Raw genomic sequence first — 16,617 nt, forward strand, 5'->3', positions numbered from 1 at the left:
TTTTTATATAAAATAAAAATTTATGGATCAAATTTTATATTTAAATTTTTTAAATTTCTGCCTTTTTAAATGATTTGAAATTTCATCTCGTGATATGAAATCATGATTTGAAATTGCAATGCCCAAACGCCTACCTAATCTATAAAGAAAACACGAGTCTTTCTAAATAATGTGTTGTAGCCCGCACCTACCGGGGAGTGGGGTAGGATATGCTTAACCAAATAATTTGGTTAAGTTTTGGCTGAATGAATAAGGTCTCTTACAGAAGGTTTTAGGTTCCAGATAGGAATCGAGAAACTCCCGATACGAAGAATATTAAATAATGAGTTTTGAATTAAAAATAAATGACAGTGGGCCCCACCAGGGGTTGGATGGTGGGTAATTTTTGTCTCCATCCAAAGTTATGTGGTGGTTGAAACTTTTGGCAGCTCTCAATTGTCAAAATTCTGGCTTTAAACCTTTTCCTATCCGCAATGTCTCCTTCCTCTTTCTGAATGAAAGTTATGTGAAAGTTATGGGTTCCTTTTCTTCTGATCTATGACTACAACCAGGTTGTTGAGGATGGTCCCACTCGATTAGAATAATGTTTGGACCTTTAGCATATTCTCTCTCTCTAATTATTCGAGTAAAATAATGTTTGGATGACTGAAGTTGGTACATTGAATTATCTTGTGATTTTCTCCATTTACTTTAATTATCATCCAGATCTCACCTACCCCCTAAAGGGCAATTTGCACGTTTGGCCTTATTCGGGGGTGGACTTTAATTTTTGGCCCTCAAATGGCTGGTCTTTAATTTTTACCATTCGCATAAAACTTCTGGGCTACGGGTTCGAATTCCGCTCGGTCAAAAATTAAAAAAAAAATCGTAAGGCAGGGCCTGCAAAACTCTACTTAAGGCAGAGTTTCAAACTTTACCTTAAGGCAGATGACTGCAAATTCTATTTAAGGCAGAATTTTGCCTTCTGTCATAAGGCAAAGGTCTGAGGTAAAATTCTACCTTAAGGTAGAGGTTTGCATTAAAACAAAAAGATTTTTTTTTACTGAGCTGAAATTTTGCAAAACTCTGTCTTAAGGCCTAACTTTTGCCCGAATAGGCCTAATTTTGCTATGAAACTCTGCCTTATGAATTTTTTTTTACTGAACCTGAATTCGAACTCCAAACCTCAGGATATTAGGCGAAGAGAAAAATTAAAGTCCAGCAATTTGAGGGACAAAAATTAAAGACCATTGCCTTTGAAGGACAATTCGCGCAAAAAAATGCCCCCTAAACTTCTTTAATATTCCTTCTCTTGATTTTACGTGGACATGAAGCATGAAGTTCAAGAATTTTCTTTTTGAAACTTATGATCTTAAATATATCATACTGTCTCCGGATAAAAAAGCTTAGCCATTTGCACTCCCCTTAAGAAAATACTAACTCCTAGATAAAAATATATAATTTGATTAAACTGCCCCTAATTAAATATATATTGAGATTTGGTCACATAACATTTAATCGGGGCAAATCTAGAAAAATAAGGTTAATTCTTTCTTGAACACTCTTTTTGATCCAAGACAAAAAAAACTAATTGGACACTCTTTTTTATCCGAAGAGAGTAACATTTATGTGGCTATGAAAGTTCTCATCATAATTTTTTGTGTGTACAAGTTTCTATTTAGTCATTTTGGAGGAGACTTTGTAGGTGTCCTGGTCGTGTCTAATAATTTCTTATAATTAATTCTTTCTTGATTTGTCACAACAAATGGAAAAAAAATATTTATTTTCAATATATTGAACAGATAAAAAAAAAAAAAATGAAAAAAGAAGTAATTTGTTCTAAGATGACTATAGAGCCTGTTTGGATGGGCTTAAATAAGCAGCTTATAAGCTGATAAGCCAAAAACAAATAAGTTGGGATAGCCCAACTTATTTTTTTTAGCTTATAAACTGCTTTAGATAAGCTAAGCTAAACAGACCCAATTATTTTTCGGGAATTATTTTAAGCACAAAATGGCTTTAAGCTGGCAGTCAAACACTCAAAAAAGCTGAAAAGCAACTTATAAGCTGTTTTCATCAACTTATAAGCTAATCCAAACAGGCTCTATATATAGTTAGTGTAGGTTTGACAATTAGGAATAAGTAATTAGTAGTTTTTTTCGGAAAATGAGTATGAAATTTGAGATCAGTTTCAAGAGGAGATATTGGTAAATCTATGGGATTTTCGTTTGTCTCAATAATTATTTGAGAAGCCTGTAGCTTGTACCCCTTCGTTCTTATACTTGTAATAATTTAGCCTGAGCCTATATACCATGGAGATAGCTTTGTACTATGTGGAGTTGGACGTATAAGTCAAACCTTTCTATAACAATTTCGTTGGTCCAAAATTTTTTGACTGTTATAAAAAATAGATGTTATACATTTATAATAATATTTGTCATTTGAATAATAATTGATTGTTATAGAGAAAAAAGATGCTTAAAATTTAAATTTTTATTTTTTAATGTTATAAAAAAATAAAAAAATTAGATTTTAAATCTTAAAGATATGCATACTTCACTAACTCAACATTAAAGAAAGTTAATACAGTTTCAATAAATTCATAATTGCATGTATAAAGTTTTAAGCTCCAAGACATACAATATAAATCTACTTGAAAATTAAATTCTTTCAAGATTGACAGAAGAAATTTATAATTATAGCTTATTTCGTAGATTCCAATCTCTTAGTGGTGATATAACGCTTGAATTGACGAAAATTTGCGTCCAAACTTCCAGCAAATGGGTATCCAATTGCTTTCCCTGGAAGGGAATCAAAGAGTTGAACCGTTGATCCCAGTCCAAGTAACAATAGATATTCTATTTTTATAAAGAAGGTTAATTATTATATTACCAAAAAAAGAAAGATAATTGTTATTATGGGGGTAATTTTGTAAAGAACGTACTGTTATAAAGTTGATGTTGTTGTTATCGAGAAGTAAAATATAACAATAAAAATCAATTCCGAAAAAGCATAGTAGTTGTTATAAAGAGGTGTTGTTATATGCGGATGCCGTTATAGAGATATCTAGCTGTACTAAGTAGGCGCTTGGACATGCGATTTTATCTCATGAGATGAAATCAGCGTTTGGACATGCGATTTCATCTCACATCCAAAAAGGCATGATTTGGGATTCCAAATCATGATTTCAAATTTTTTAAATGTAAAAGTTGACCTATAAGTTTATATTTTGTAAAAATAGTCCATAAGTTGGTAGATATATTTACCAATAATTTTTACAACATTTATATCAAATATTAAAACAACTACAAGTTGGTAGTATATTTATAACAAATTTACTCTTACCAACTATGTGGGAGGATTATATTAAAGAGTAGTTGCACTATAACTCATGTTCATTTTTTCATTTTATTGAGCTAAAGTTTGATCAAATGATGTTGTATTTTTTAGAAAGGCCTTCTAGTGGCGTATTAATTTTGTTATGAACTATGACTTGCTCATTTGGTAAGATTGTATAAGAATTGGAAAAGTTTTGATGATTTTCACAACTTGTGGGGTTTTTATGTCTATAAGAAAAAAATACAACTTAGGAAATTCAAATTGCATGTTCAAACATGTTTTCATCTCATGATTTCAAATCATGTCCAAACGGCTCCTAATAAGAATACTCTCTCTTTTTTCCTTTCCTTTACTTCCACCATTTAAATACTGTTTTTTATTTTTGTTACATCGCTCCGTAATCGAATTTTATAATTACCTTCTACACAGTTTAGCAAACACCATGGAGCCTTAGCGAGTTTTCCATATTATCTCGTTAATCAATTACATATATGTTTTTTAAATTTTCCTCTACAGAATTCCCAGGATCCAGCACAAACCTCAGCTTCCCCTCAACAGAAACTGGATGTGATTTTGTGTAAAGGATTTCAGCTTTACATAAGTTAGATAGATAATTAACATATCACTTAGCTAACTATATGTAACAACTAAGTTTTCGTTTCTGAAAAATAATAATCAAGCCAAAAAAAATAGCGACAAAGAATGATATTTGATTTCAAGAATTTGTGCGGGGGTTACAATCTTTATGAAATCTTAAATAAAAAGATGTAATCCTCTGATTCTTCTCCTTATAACCGTCAATCAAGGGCTTTGCTTGTTCTTGAATGGACGGATTACTTGTTGTCGAGATTTTACTATGAATGTGGAGCCGAGCTTTGATCACAAACGTAAAGCTATGGAAACTTGCGGCTCACCACTTGGAGCGAAGACTTCTTAGTATGCGGAAGATTTGCGGATCACCTTTGGGGATGAGAGCTTCTCTATGTATTTTTCTTGATCCCTTTTGGTTTTATGAAGACTCCTATTTATAATTGTAGGGGAGAGTTAGGGTATGTATGTGATTGATTGAGCCATGTCATTTGAACACTTGACGACATTTGATTGGTTCTTCTATTGACTTGACATGCTACATCACTTATACACGTGGCTCGTCTTTATTGGTCCCTGACTTGACTTGGCGCGTCACGTCATTGGACACGTGGCATGGACCTTAGGCTAATAGAGTGGGCTCATCATGTGAAGTCCGACAAAATAGACTAGCCCAGTTGAATTGGGCTTTCAATTAAACATGTTGGACTTAAGCAATAAATCTGATTATGTTAGATCATAATATTTATTTGGACCAATACATCTTGAATTTAGAATATGATCCAAGTTAATTTTGGGGATTTAAGTCCGACTAAATTTCAGTGCCTACAAATATCCCTGCTTCGAGGCTTGTTGAGGTGTATGACTTATCAAGCCTTTTAGAGACTAGGCTTGAAGTATCGGTGACCAGTTAATTTTCTTGGGTTGATACATGGCTACATTTGAGCACCTTGCTGTATTTGAAACATGAAGATGAAACAGTCCTGTCTTGAAATATGCCAGCAACTTTCTAATATTTTCTATTTCCAAGAATAGCATTTGGTTTACCATCTTTGTGGCTTCCTTTTTTTCTTTTTTTTCTTTTTCTACCTATGCTAGTGTTGGCTAGCTCAAGACTCAAGTTATGATTTTTCTTTCAAGCAGCCCATTTTTTTCAAACAGCCCACACGTATTTTTTTTTCCATACTTTTCATACTTCCCATACTTGCATGGTAAGTGTTTTTCTATACTTTCCATACTTCCATAGTTGCATGGTATTTCTTTGTGATTTATTAGGAGAGAATATGAACTTTCCATAAGCATAAATATTCCATATATAAGCCCTTTCCCATATTAGGATAGAATTGTGACTTTTCATAAGCTTAAACTTTTCATATATAAGTCTAAACTTTCCATTATTTGATTTCAACTAGAACAAGGATTTCTTTGTTGTAGTCCATGCAGGAACCAGATTTTGACATCTATAAATACCCCGCATTATCACCAGAGGCGGATGGAGAACTATAACTTGGGGTTCAATTGAACCCCAAACTTTCGATGCGGGGTATAAATTTATGTGTAAAAATTTATTAAAATTACAATAAATAGTAGATATGAACCCATAACTTTAGAAATATAATAGTTTAGTGCTAAAAATTTAAGATGTTGAACCCCTTGAATTTGAATCCTAGATTCGCCTCTGATTATCACAGTGGTTTATTGTCAATTTGCGGCATCGTCAAGCTTGTTCTAATCCATCTCTATAAGTTAATTATATGTATTTTCGTCACTTTTTTCACAACTCTACACGTCTGTGGTGGGCATTCATATCTTGATGTAAAAACGTCAAAATCATTATCCTTTTGATGTTTCGGAAACTAGACTCGTAGAGCTACATCACATGGGAAAAACCGCGCCCAAATTACTTCTATATTTGCCCAGATATTGATCACCAATCGGCCTTTGAATTTTGGTTCGCTGGTTGTATCTGTTTTGCGTGTCCTTACAAAAAATCTTATATCTTGACTTAGGAATATTAGAATCATGAACGGTTTGCTGCGTCGGAAAGCAGACTCGTAGAGCTACGTCATATATGAAAATCAAAATCAAATTGCGTCTATATTGGCTCAGGTATATTTTTTTAATCGGCCGTAGAATCTGAATTTGCTTTCTTGGCTTTGGACATGCTCTACGAACCTTACCTTTCCTTTTTAATTTCTTTTGTAGGTTGTTGAGCGCATCTATACGGCTTTAACCTCCCTCAAATATGATGCACTTTCGTGACCGCAATACGCCACGTCCCATCTAGAGATAGTGAGCGACAAACGGAATTCGAACGCCAAAGTCCTTGCCTTGGAGGTACAACCTCCGGTGATCGGCGCCTTCTCACTTGATAGAGAGCTATTTGTCGAATCTCTTCATCTTGCTGAATGGTCAAAGAAAGGAGACTAAAGATGTCATGAGCAAGCCGTTAGTATGGATGTCCCTTTGTTGTAGTCTGTAATTCATCAGGAAATCGCACCTGCCAATTTTGCCCGTTTAGGATTTGGTGAAGTTTGCTAGTTGAGTTCTTGACGACAGAGCCAACGGACATGCCGAAGACGATGTAGCAATAGTGGCATAGAGATTGATATTCAAGACCAAACTATTGGCTGTAAGATGAAGTATCATGATAGTGAGGCCGTATTCACCATGTAAACTAGATTCTCATACTACAATCCATTTCTATCATGACAAATTGAAGCATCGTGATGTTGGCACAGAGGGATCCAATTTTTTTTTTTTTTTTTGCAGTTTTTCAAGAGAGCGTTTTGCTATCAAACTAAGGAAGTGATATCCACTTGATTGACGAAGAACCACTCGGTATATCTTCCTTTGCAGTTGCGGGTTTAGAGATGAAACCACACTTGGTGCATCTTCCTTTGCAGTTGCGGCTTTGACGATGAACCACACTTGGTGCATCTTCCTTTTTCGGCTTTGGCGAAAAGGTGGTTTTGAGATACCACATTCTATCCTTGGCGAGCGAGCACGTGGCCCATCTGCGGTTTGATGAGAAAGAGGCTTGGAGTAGTCCTTCCCAACTTCGATGAGCAATTACTTGAGGAGTGATGAAATCACAAGCTGCCTGTTTCGAAAAAACAGAACCCGAAGGGTACATCCAAACTGCTCAAGAACAAGCTGGAATAAATTTTTGAAGTCAAACAATTTTTGTTGCATTGATTTTCAGATTTGTACGCTATGTTGGAAAAATTCATATCCCCAGTTAGAAGTGTTCAAATGACGAACAACTTGATTATGTAGAAAGAAAACATCGAAGGCATGGCATATCAAAAAATCAAAGTGCAACTCCTTCTGGATTGACGAGAATTAATTTTTCAAGTTGAGCTCCAGATCTGCATTTTCTTCTCTCAGAACTGTGCATTCTCACGGAAAACTCCATATGTTGAGATTGGAGTGTCCAAATAACGAGAGGCTTGATTCTGAAGATGCTACACTCGTAGAACTATGATATATTCCAAAATCAACATCGAACTCTTTATGGATGACGGGAATTGATTTTTGAAGTTGGTCTCCAGATCTGGTAGTTCTTCTGACAGTTTTGTTTAGTCTCACCAAAATGTTCGTATCTTCGTGTAGAAGCGTCCAAATATCGAGAGGCTTAATTCTGAAGATGCTACGAGGGACAAATCTAAAACTCGATATTGAACTCCTTCTGAATTGACGAGAATTAATTTTTTGAACTCGGCGACTTAATCTGGCATATCGTGACTTTAGACAGCATTCATGAGTGGGTTTCTCTTTGAGGGTGTAGATGGTCTCTACTTCAGTTCGAGAAGATGCACACTATGTCACAACCCACTCTTAAAGCAATAAATATCAAACAAAATTCCCGCGGCGATGGAAGGACTTTCGAAGTTCATCACCGTTGATTGGCGAGGAACTACTTGGAGGGTCGCCCGTCCCACTTCGATGAAATTTATTGCATTACTCTGTCCAACTTTCGTGACTGGCGACTTATTGCACCCTTTCTTGGTGGTTTTCTTTTCTTCAGCAAAGAATAAGTTGGTGCTTCATCCTTCCGTGTAGCATTGATAGAGAACACTTGGAGTGGCCTTCTCCAACCTTGGTGAGAAAGCACATGGAGAGCCTCATCCCTGCGACTTGGCGGAAAAAGAAACATATGATGTTCTCTTCTCACAATTTTTGAAGGCGTAGGGACAATGACTCCTCCTTTAATCTTTGGCATGGCAACCTCTTCTTTCGACTTAGTGAAAAAGTACAAGGAGCTAGCGTTCTACTCGCGGCATGGAGTATTTCATCCTTCAAGATTTGGTGGAGAAGTACAATAGCACAATGTTCACCATCCCGCATTGAATTATTACGGCGTTATCGTTATGGATCTTTTTTCTTTTAGTTTGACTCAAAACACCTTCTTTCCTTTAGCAATGTGTGCCTTTGTATTTGGAAGAATCAATGTAATGCCCCCAACTTTAATTTTGGTGAAATGCCACGCCTTCATTTTGTTAAACTTATGCGACTGAACTTTGAATGTAACTCTAAGCGCCTACGTACCTCAGTGAAGAGGATCAAGTCATAACGTAGTTCAGAAATAGTGAGTTTTTTTAATGTCCTAACTTTTTCCTAGGCTGCCTCATTTAAGGTTTTCAACCTATCGAACATTATTTTTTGTCGCGTCATACACAGTTTAAACTCATGTGGGCCATGAGAATTTATCTCGAATTTGAAGAGCTTTGCAACTTGAAGCGCATTTGAAGAGTTTTGCGACTTGAAGATTCGGCTCGAATTTGAGGAGCTTCATGACATACAGTTTAGGCTCGTGTATCAAGAGCATTGTAACTTGAAGATTCAGCTCAAATTTGAGGAGCTTCATGACATACATTTTAGGCTCGCGTGTCAATGAGCAGTGTAACTTGAAGATTTAACTCGAATTTGAGGAGCTTCGTTACTCCAAGATTTACTCGAATTTGAATTGTTTTGAAACTTGAAGACTTTGCACGAATTTGAGAAGTGTCACAACTTGTAGATCTAGCTTGAATTTGAGTAGCTTCTTCATATGAAGATTTAGCTCGAATTTGACGAGCTTGAAGACTTGAGGATTTAGCCCGATTTGTAGAGCTTGCGACATACAATTTAGACTCGTGTATCTTGAAGCATTTCAACTTGCAGTTTAGGCTCATGAGTCAAGGAGCGTTTCAACTTGCAGTTTAGGCTCTTGCGTCGAGGAGCGCTGTAACATACATGGACTCTTCTATTTCATCTTTGGATTCAAACTTTCCCCCACTATGGAAGTCTTTTATAGCTTCATCTTCGTGAGGCTCACGAACAGGAAATCATTGATTTCCACTTGTATCAATGCTTAATTCCATATCATGTGCATGGGTTGCCAACTCTCCAAATTTCTTGGGCTTTATTCCTTGCAATATGTAACGAAGACCCCAATGCATACCTTAGATGCAAATTTCGATCCCAGAAGTTTCACCAAGGCGATCTTTGTAGTTAAGGATCGAGCTCCTCCACCGATTGATGAAGTCAACAACTTGCTCGCTATTTCTTTAGCAGGCATTTGTAAGCTCTATCATGCTCACAACATGCCTTGTGAGTAGAAGCGGTTGAGGAATTCTTGCTCTAGTTGCTCCCACCTATCTATGAAACTAGGTTCGAGGTCTATGTATCAATCGAAGGCATTCCCTTTTAGGAATCGAACGAATTGTTTGACAAGGTAATCATCATATATTCCAGCATTGTTGCAAGTTTCAACAAAGTGTGGTACGTGTTGTTTCAGATTTTCCTTGTCGTCGAATTGCTGCAACTGAGGAGGTTGATAGCCAGCATGCATCTTCAAGTTATCAGTCCTTTGCCTATAAGGCTTTGCATATGTAAGAGAAGATTTGGATGCGGACTCAGATTTATGCTTGACAGCCTCCATGATGAAGTCCTTCAATTGGCCAACGGGAATCAGACCTTCGGCGGAGACTTGGACCTTCTTGATCGTTGTTTCTTGTTTTACGGAGGACTCTCCTTCCCCTTGTGTTTCATGAAGCTTCGCAGGTGCTTGGGTAGATTCTCCTTCGGCCATGCTCTCCAATTTATTTGTTAACTTGGTGATTTCAGCATCTTGATCTTTAACGTACTTTGATAGGCCTTTAACTGCTTTCGTCAAATTTTCAAGTTGTTCTTCTATGGTTAAAGCATTAGTTATCATCGCATGCACCACCATCGTAGGTGATGGAGAAGAACATGAATTTTCGCGAACATAGGATACGAACATGTTATGCTTAGTAGATCCAGTGTTTAAGACATCATCATCAGCTTGCGTGAAGGATTTCTTGGACTTAGATAAATTAAGTTGGGCAAGAACCTTCTCGACCATTTTGGCTACATCCCCCCTTCTTCGGTGGTGTTTGCGGGAGATCTCACGCCTTGTGAAGACGAACCAAAGACGACAGCAGATTCAGATTGTGCTTGCAGAGCACGTTGTCCTAGAAATTTGGCTTGGTTCCTTGTGACGGGTCCGACGCTCCCCTTAGTAACATCTGGGATGTTTTCCACAGCAACGGAGAATTTGGATCCGATAGTTATTGCAGATGCGGATTTCGAGTTGACCTTCTCAGAAGCCATCTTAGTGGTTTTGAACATCGATTGTTGGAGAGAAGATATGAGACGTAAAGAATGTCCCACTGGGCGTGCCAAATTTGTAACGACTACGTTTTGGTTCCTGAAAAATAATAATCAAGACAAGAAAAATAGCGACAAAGAATAATATTTGATTTCAAGAATTTGTACGGGGGTTACAATCTTTATGAAATCTTAAATAAAAAGATGTAATCCTCTGATTCTTTTCCTTACAACCGTCAATCAATGGCTTTGCTTGTTCTTGAATGGACAGATTACTTGTTGTCGAGATTTCACTATGAATGCGGAGCCGAGCTTTGATCACAAACGTAGAGGTATGGAAACTTGCGGCTCACACTTGGAGTGAAGACTTCTTAGTATGCGGAAGACTTGCGGATCACCTTTGGGGATGAGAGCTTCTCTATGTATTTTTCTTGATCCCTTTTGGCTTTATGAAAACCCCTATTTATAGTTGTAGCGGAGAGCTAGGGTATGTATGTGATTGGTTGAACCATGTCATTTGAATACTTGGCGACATTTGATTGGTTCTTCCATTGACTTGGCATGCTGTGTCACTTATACACGTGGCTCGGCTTATTAGTTCTTGACTTGACTTGGCGCGCCACATCATTGGACACGTGGCGTGGACCTTGGGCTAATAGAGTGGGCTCATCATGTGAAGTCCGACAAGATAGACTAGTCCAATTGAATTGGTCTTTTCATTAAATCCATATATACTGGACTTAAGCAATAAATCCAATTATGTTGGTCCATAATATTTGTTTGGACCAATACATCTCGAATTTAGGATATGATCCAAGTTAATTATGGGATTTAAGTCTGACTAAATTTCAGTGCCTACACTATATTATACAGCAAAAATTTTAGATTTTCCGTCTAGATGTCGAGGTGCAAGTCATGGTTTTGGAGGTTACCTATAACTTTTCTTCTACTCCTAATTAATGGATTTATGTTTTACATAAAATGGTTTTTCTCCAAAGTTTTCTTTAGAATACTTATGTTCTTTGTGCATAGTCTTTTAAACCGTTTATCATCAATGATGTAAACCTCGTTTTGTACATACTTACTATAGAGGAAGTAACAATAAAATAAATAAAAGGGCAAAATAAATGAAACTAGCCACCACCAACCCCAACGAATGGTGGCTGACTGTTTGTTGTTTATGACGTAGACTCACACACACACCTGTTTGAGCCCGCGACTTTTTTAGTCTAAAAAAAAACAACCAAAATAACACAAAAAAAAAATAAAAAATTTGCATAAATAGGTTTTGCGCATAGAATCTGTGCGTAATAGGCCTCCATAAAAACCCTAAAACACTTAACCAATTTTCAGCAAACTCTTCTCCTTCATTTCCTCCATTTTCACCCCTTCAACACACTTTTGCACCCCAAAAACATGTCTCAAAGCTCCCAAACCTCAAACTTTGCTATAGAACCCGATGTTTGTGAATGCGGTTATTACTGTAAGCTAAAATTATCAAGGACCCCAGATAATTCGGGTCGTCGTTTTTGGTGTTGTAAAGTGCCTGAAGATTATTTGTGCTATCTAATTGTTGTTTATTATTTCTATGTCTTTTGTTTATTAAGTTTAATATTCCTATGTGTTTTGTTTTTACTAGTTGCACCCTTTCATCGATAATGTAATTTGCACCCTTTATGTACTAATTTATTTTAGTTTTTTCTTTAAATTATCAATTGTTGAACTTTTTATGTATTATTAACTCTATAAATTAATAATAAACTTAAACAGTCAAAGCTAATTTAAAACTTACTAATTTTCTTATTGATGACTTTATCATAAACTAACAATACAAATTAACTGCATGAGTCAGAAATTTAAAAGAGCTTAAATAACCACTAATCTTCATCAGAATAGAAGTCCTCAATATCGTCCTCAGAAAAATATTGGCGATTTCTTAAGACACATCTTTTTTCAGTAGATGTTAGTTCTCTACCGGTTGATGATGCTTGTTCTTCGGCCAACTTTAGCATGTAAAATCTACAACGTCGTGCCAACATTCTGTTGTTTTGCTTTCTAATCCTTTGTACGGCAAGCTCACATGTTTCTACACCTACCCCGGGCATGGTAATTGAGTACTTTGCTGGGATTGAAGCGTTGAGATTTTCCAAGTTACGAACAAGACGTTCTGATTCGGTAAGCCGATGTGACCATTCTCGGCGTAAACCGCAATAATATTCTCGCCGATTTGAATATTTCACACTGCAGAAATCATCATTACGCTCTATAAGAAGGCAGGGATTTAGCTCGTCTAGTTTGAAATCACTGTTATCACTCGAAAAACTGCTATGATTTGAACTCTCATCATCACTGCTATTTGGTTCTTTTGGAAGGAGTAAAAACCAAGCTGCGTTTCTACTACTCGACATTGAATACGTTGTAGTCTAATAACAAAAGAAAGGGCTACTTTTATAGTTGCAAACCCCTATGTACCGTTAGTTGGGAGGGGGGGTGGTATTTATGACCCTACCTACCTACTTTATATAAAAAAATATTAATCTTCATCGGACATCTCACTGTTCGAATCCCACTTGGATCTAAATCTTGTGCTACCATGTACACCATATTCTACCCTAAGGTAACGTATTTGCATCCGATTGTTCTCTTCGCGAAAACGGTTAAGAGCAAAATTAAACTTTTGTGGAGTTCCACGAGGCATTGACATAGCACGTTTTTTTTCTGCATTTAAGCCCTACTGACGCTAACTTTTGCTCTAGTGTTGCAGCCTCCCTAACACGCCAATCCCACTCCTCTCTCATTTTATTAATGTAGTCTCGATTGAATCTATTGTTAGGGTTATTTGAGTATTAAAAATCATCATCTAGTTCCCATGTCCTACCCATTTCTTCGAATATGTTTCCTGGGGTAAAACATGTAATAGAATCAAGATTACCAAATTGGGTGTAGAACGACATGATAACAAGTTTTAATGTGAATGCTTCCTGAAATTGTCAATCATGTTATATATAGTACTTCATTATTTGACCATTTTAATATGACTCTAACTTGTATTGTGCACTATTTTAATGCGCAATATAAGTGTTGATTTGACAACACATCACGCATGACAATTTCAGGAATCTATCACACATAAAGACTTGATTTGACAATACAATGTTGCATTATTTGACTATTTTAATATGACTCTCACTTGTATTGCGTACCATTTTAATGCGCAATGTAAGTGATGATTTGACAACACACCACGCATGACAATTTCAGGAATCTATGACACATAAAGGCTTGATTTGACAATACAGTGCGGCATTATTTGACCGTTTTAATATGACTCTCACTTGTATTGCGCACCATTTTAATGCGCAATGTAAGTGATGATTTTGACAACACACCACGCATGACAATTTCAGCAATCTATGAGACATAAGGCTTGATTTGACAATACAATGCTGCATTATTTGATCGTTTTAATATGACTCTAACTTGTATTGCGCACCATTTTAATGCGCAATGTAAGTGATGATTTGACAACACACCACGCATGACAATTTCAGGAATCTATGAGACATAAGGCTTGATTTGACAATACAATGCTGCATTATTTGACCGTTTTAATATGACTCTCACTTGTATTGCGCACCATTTTAATGCGCAATGTAAGTGATGATTTGACAACACACCACGCATGATAATTTCAGGAATCTATTTAACATGAATGTTGTACGAGTGAAAAGCTCATCAATTTCATAAGTCTAAGTCTTACAAGTCATTGAAATTTCTCCTCCAAATTTCTGTCCATAATTCCACTCTCTTCTAATTTGAAAATTTTGTGGGTTCATAAATGTCTCAAGGTAGCTGTTCATCTCACGTAAAATGTAGTTGTGGCACCATTGCAAAACACCTCACTTCATCGACTCCTAGTAATCCCGAACGGAAATTCTACAAATGTCCGAGGCCTAAGGTTATAATTTTTGTTTCACAATTTTCATTCAAAGTTTATTGTTACTTGAATTTACACTATTAGCGTTGTAATGATATTTTTTTTTCTAGGGCAATTCTTGTGGATTTTGGGAATGGGAAAATGAATTGTTTCCTGAAATTCAGTGGAATAATGTTCAAAATTTGATGTCATTGTTAGATGCGGTCAAGATCGAAAGGGACAAATTGAAAGAAGAATTAATTGCCATTGAGGCTAGACATCTAGCTGAAGTGAACAAAATGAAGGAGGAATTAATTGACTTGGAGAGTAAATAGCAATTTGAATTGAAAAAAGTTCTAAACTTGGAGGAGAAACTTGCAAATACAAGGATGTTGCTTTTGATTTCATGGGAAATATTTATTGGCTTTTTGGCGGCGTCCTTAATCAACTGAATTTATGTTGTTGTATGTTGTAATCACGTAGTACGTAATTTAAGAACTTTATGCTCTTATTGTAATGTAAATGTCATGGAACATGAGTAGTTGATGAATTTTGTTGTTATGGAAAATATTAGCTCCAAAATTGAAAGCAAAAGTCGAGAAATTTTATAAATTACTTTAAATAGAGAATCTGGAGGCCTAATCTATCATTACGATCTCCGGATCCTCCTTTACGTGAACAAAAAACACTATGCGGTTCTCATCTAAACATGCCTTAAAACAGAACACATCCCCTATCCCTAATCCGACACCATCAATGAAGGTTTTCCAACAATGAGAGAGGCGCGTATATGCGCCAACCTTGTATTTCATATTATACTTATGTTTGTCGTAATGAACAACAGCGTCCTTGTCGGTGTTTGGAAGAAATTCCAGTAAGTCAGCTGGAAGGATCTGCAAAAAAAAAACATGTTATTACCAAAAGAGGTAAAAGAACAATTGAAAATATATAATATGACAACACTTACGAAATCGTCTTTTTCGACGTATGATTTTGTCAATTGTTTGTCAAAACATGCGGCCATTTCCATGTCATCCATCTTAGATGAAGGCTTCCTCTTTAATATCACTATATGAGTTAAGAGTTATTTGAGTTGAGTGAAAGTGAGATGGAAGGAAGGCCTATTTATAGTTGAGTTATAGTGTTAGTGTGATCAAGTAGTAAATGGAGATGTCTCGGATTCACTGTTTTTGACCATCATTCCCAAGTACCAACTACCATTTACTAACTCGGATTCAATGTGTGTGACCACCTAAAAATTGTATAATGCATTTACTTGCATCCACTCAATGTGTTTGACTACTCAAATCTGTACACTGCTCAAATCTGTAAACACTGCTCAAACTTGTATACTGCATTTAGTGTTATACACAACACTGCAGTCACAGCTGTTTCTAATCTGTATGCATTTAATGTCATACACAACATTGCAAGACTGAACTGTCACAAAACCAGGAAATATACAGCAACAGTGCAGTCACAAATGCTTAATATTGCAAGATTAGAATGTCAATACAAGGCAAAATTGCAGTCACAGCTGCAGAATTGATAAAGACTATTGATGAAGACTAAAATAACAAGGCAAAATTGCAGTCACAGCTGTAGAATTGATAAAGACTAAAATAATCCTAAGTGCATATTTGTTTGACAAATATACATCATTTACCATAATTGTTTCACAAAAACAACATCAAAATCTGTAGTCACTGCTGCATAACAGTCAGTACCAAAGACATACACATACAGGACTAAACTATTTCAACTTCATTTTTCCATTTCATTTCTGGGCAGCTGATGAACTTGTTTGACTTAAAGAGTTTAATTCAGCAGCTTTGGCCTTTGTTTTCATTATCTTTTGTCCTCTTATCTCTTGAAGACCTTGTTGTGTTATAGCTGGACTCCTTTTCCATTTTAGTCCTCCTGGCTTGGTTTGTGATGTCCAAGACTACCAGTGACTACTGCATTAGGCTAGATTGTTTGCAGTAAATGGTTAAAGAGGATGCAAACTTACATTGACAATTTTGAAACCACTTTGTGTTTGAAGCACTCCCATTCCCACAACTCTTGGCCTCTTAAAGGGTGCCTCTCTTCCAGTAACTGATGCACTTGCATCAGAAGCCTAAGTCACATTTAAGGTATCAAACACTTAGAATTGTAAAATTGATTAAGTGGTAATTTAA

The sequence above is a fragment of the Lycium barbarum genome, chromosome 5 (genome assembly GCF_019175385.1).
Source record: "Lycium barbarum isolate Lr01 chromosome 5, ASM1917538v2, whole genome shotgun sequence".
Classification (NCBI taxonomy): Eukaryota; Viridiplantae; Streptophyta; class Magnoliopsida; order Solanales; family Solanaceae; genus Lycium; species Lycium barbarum.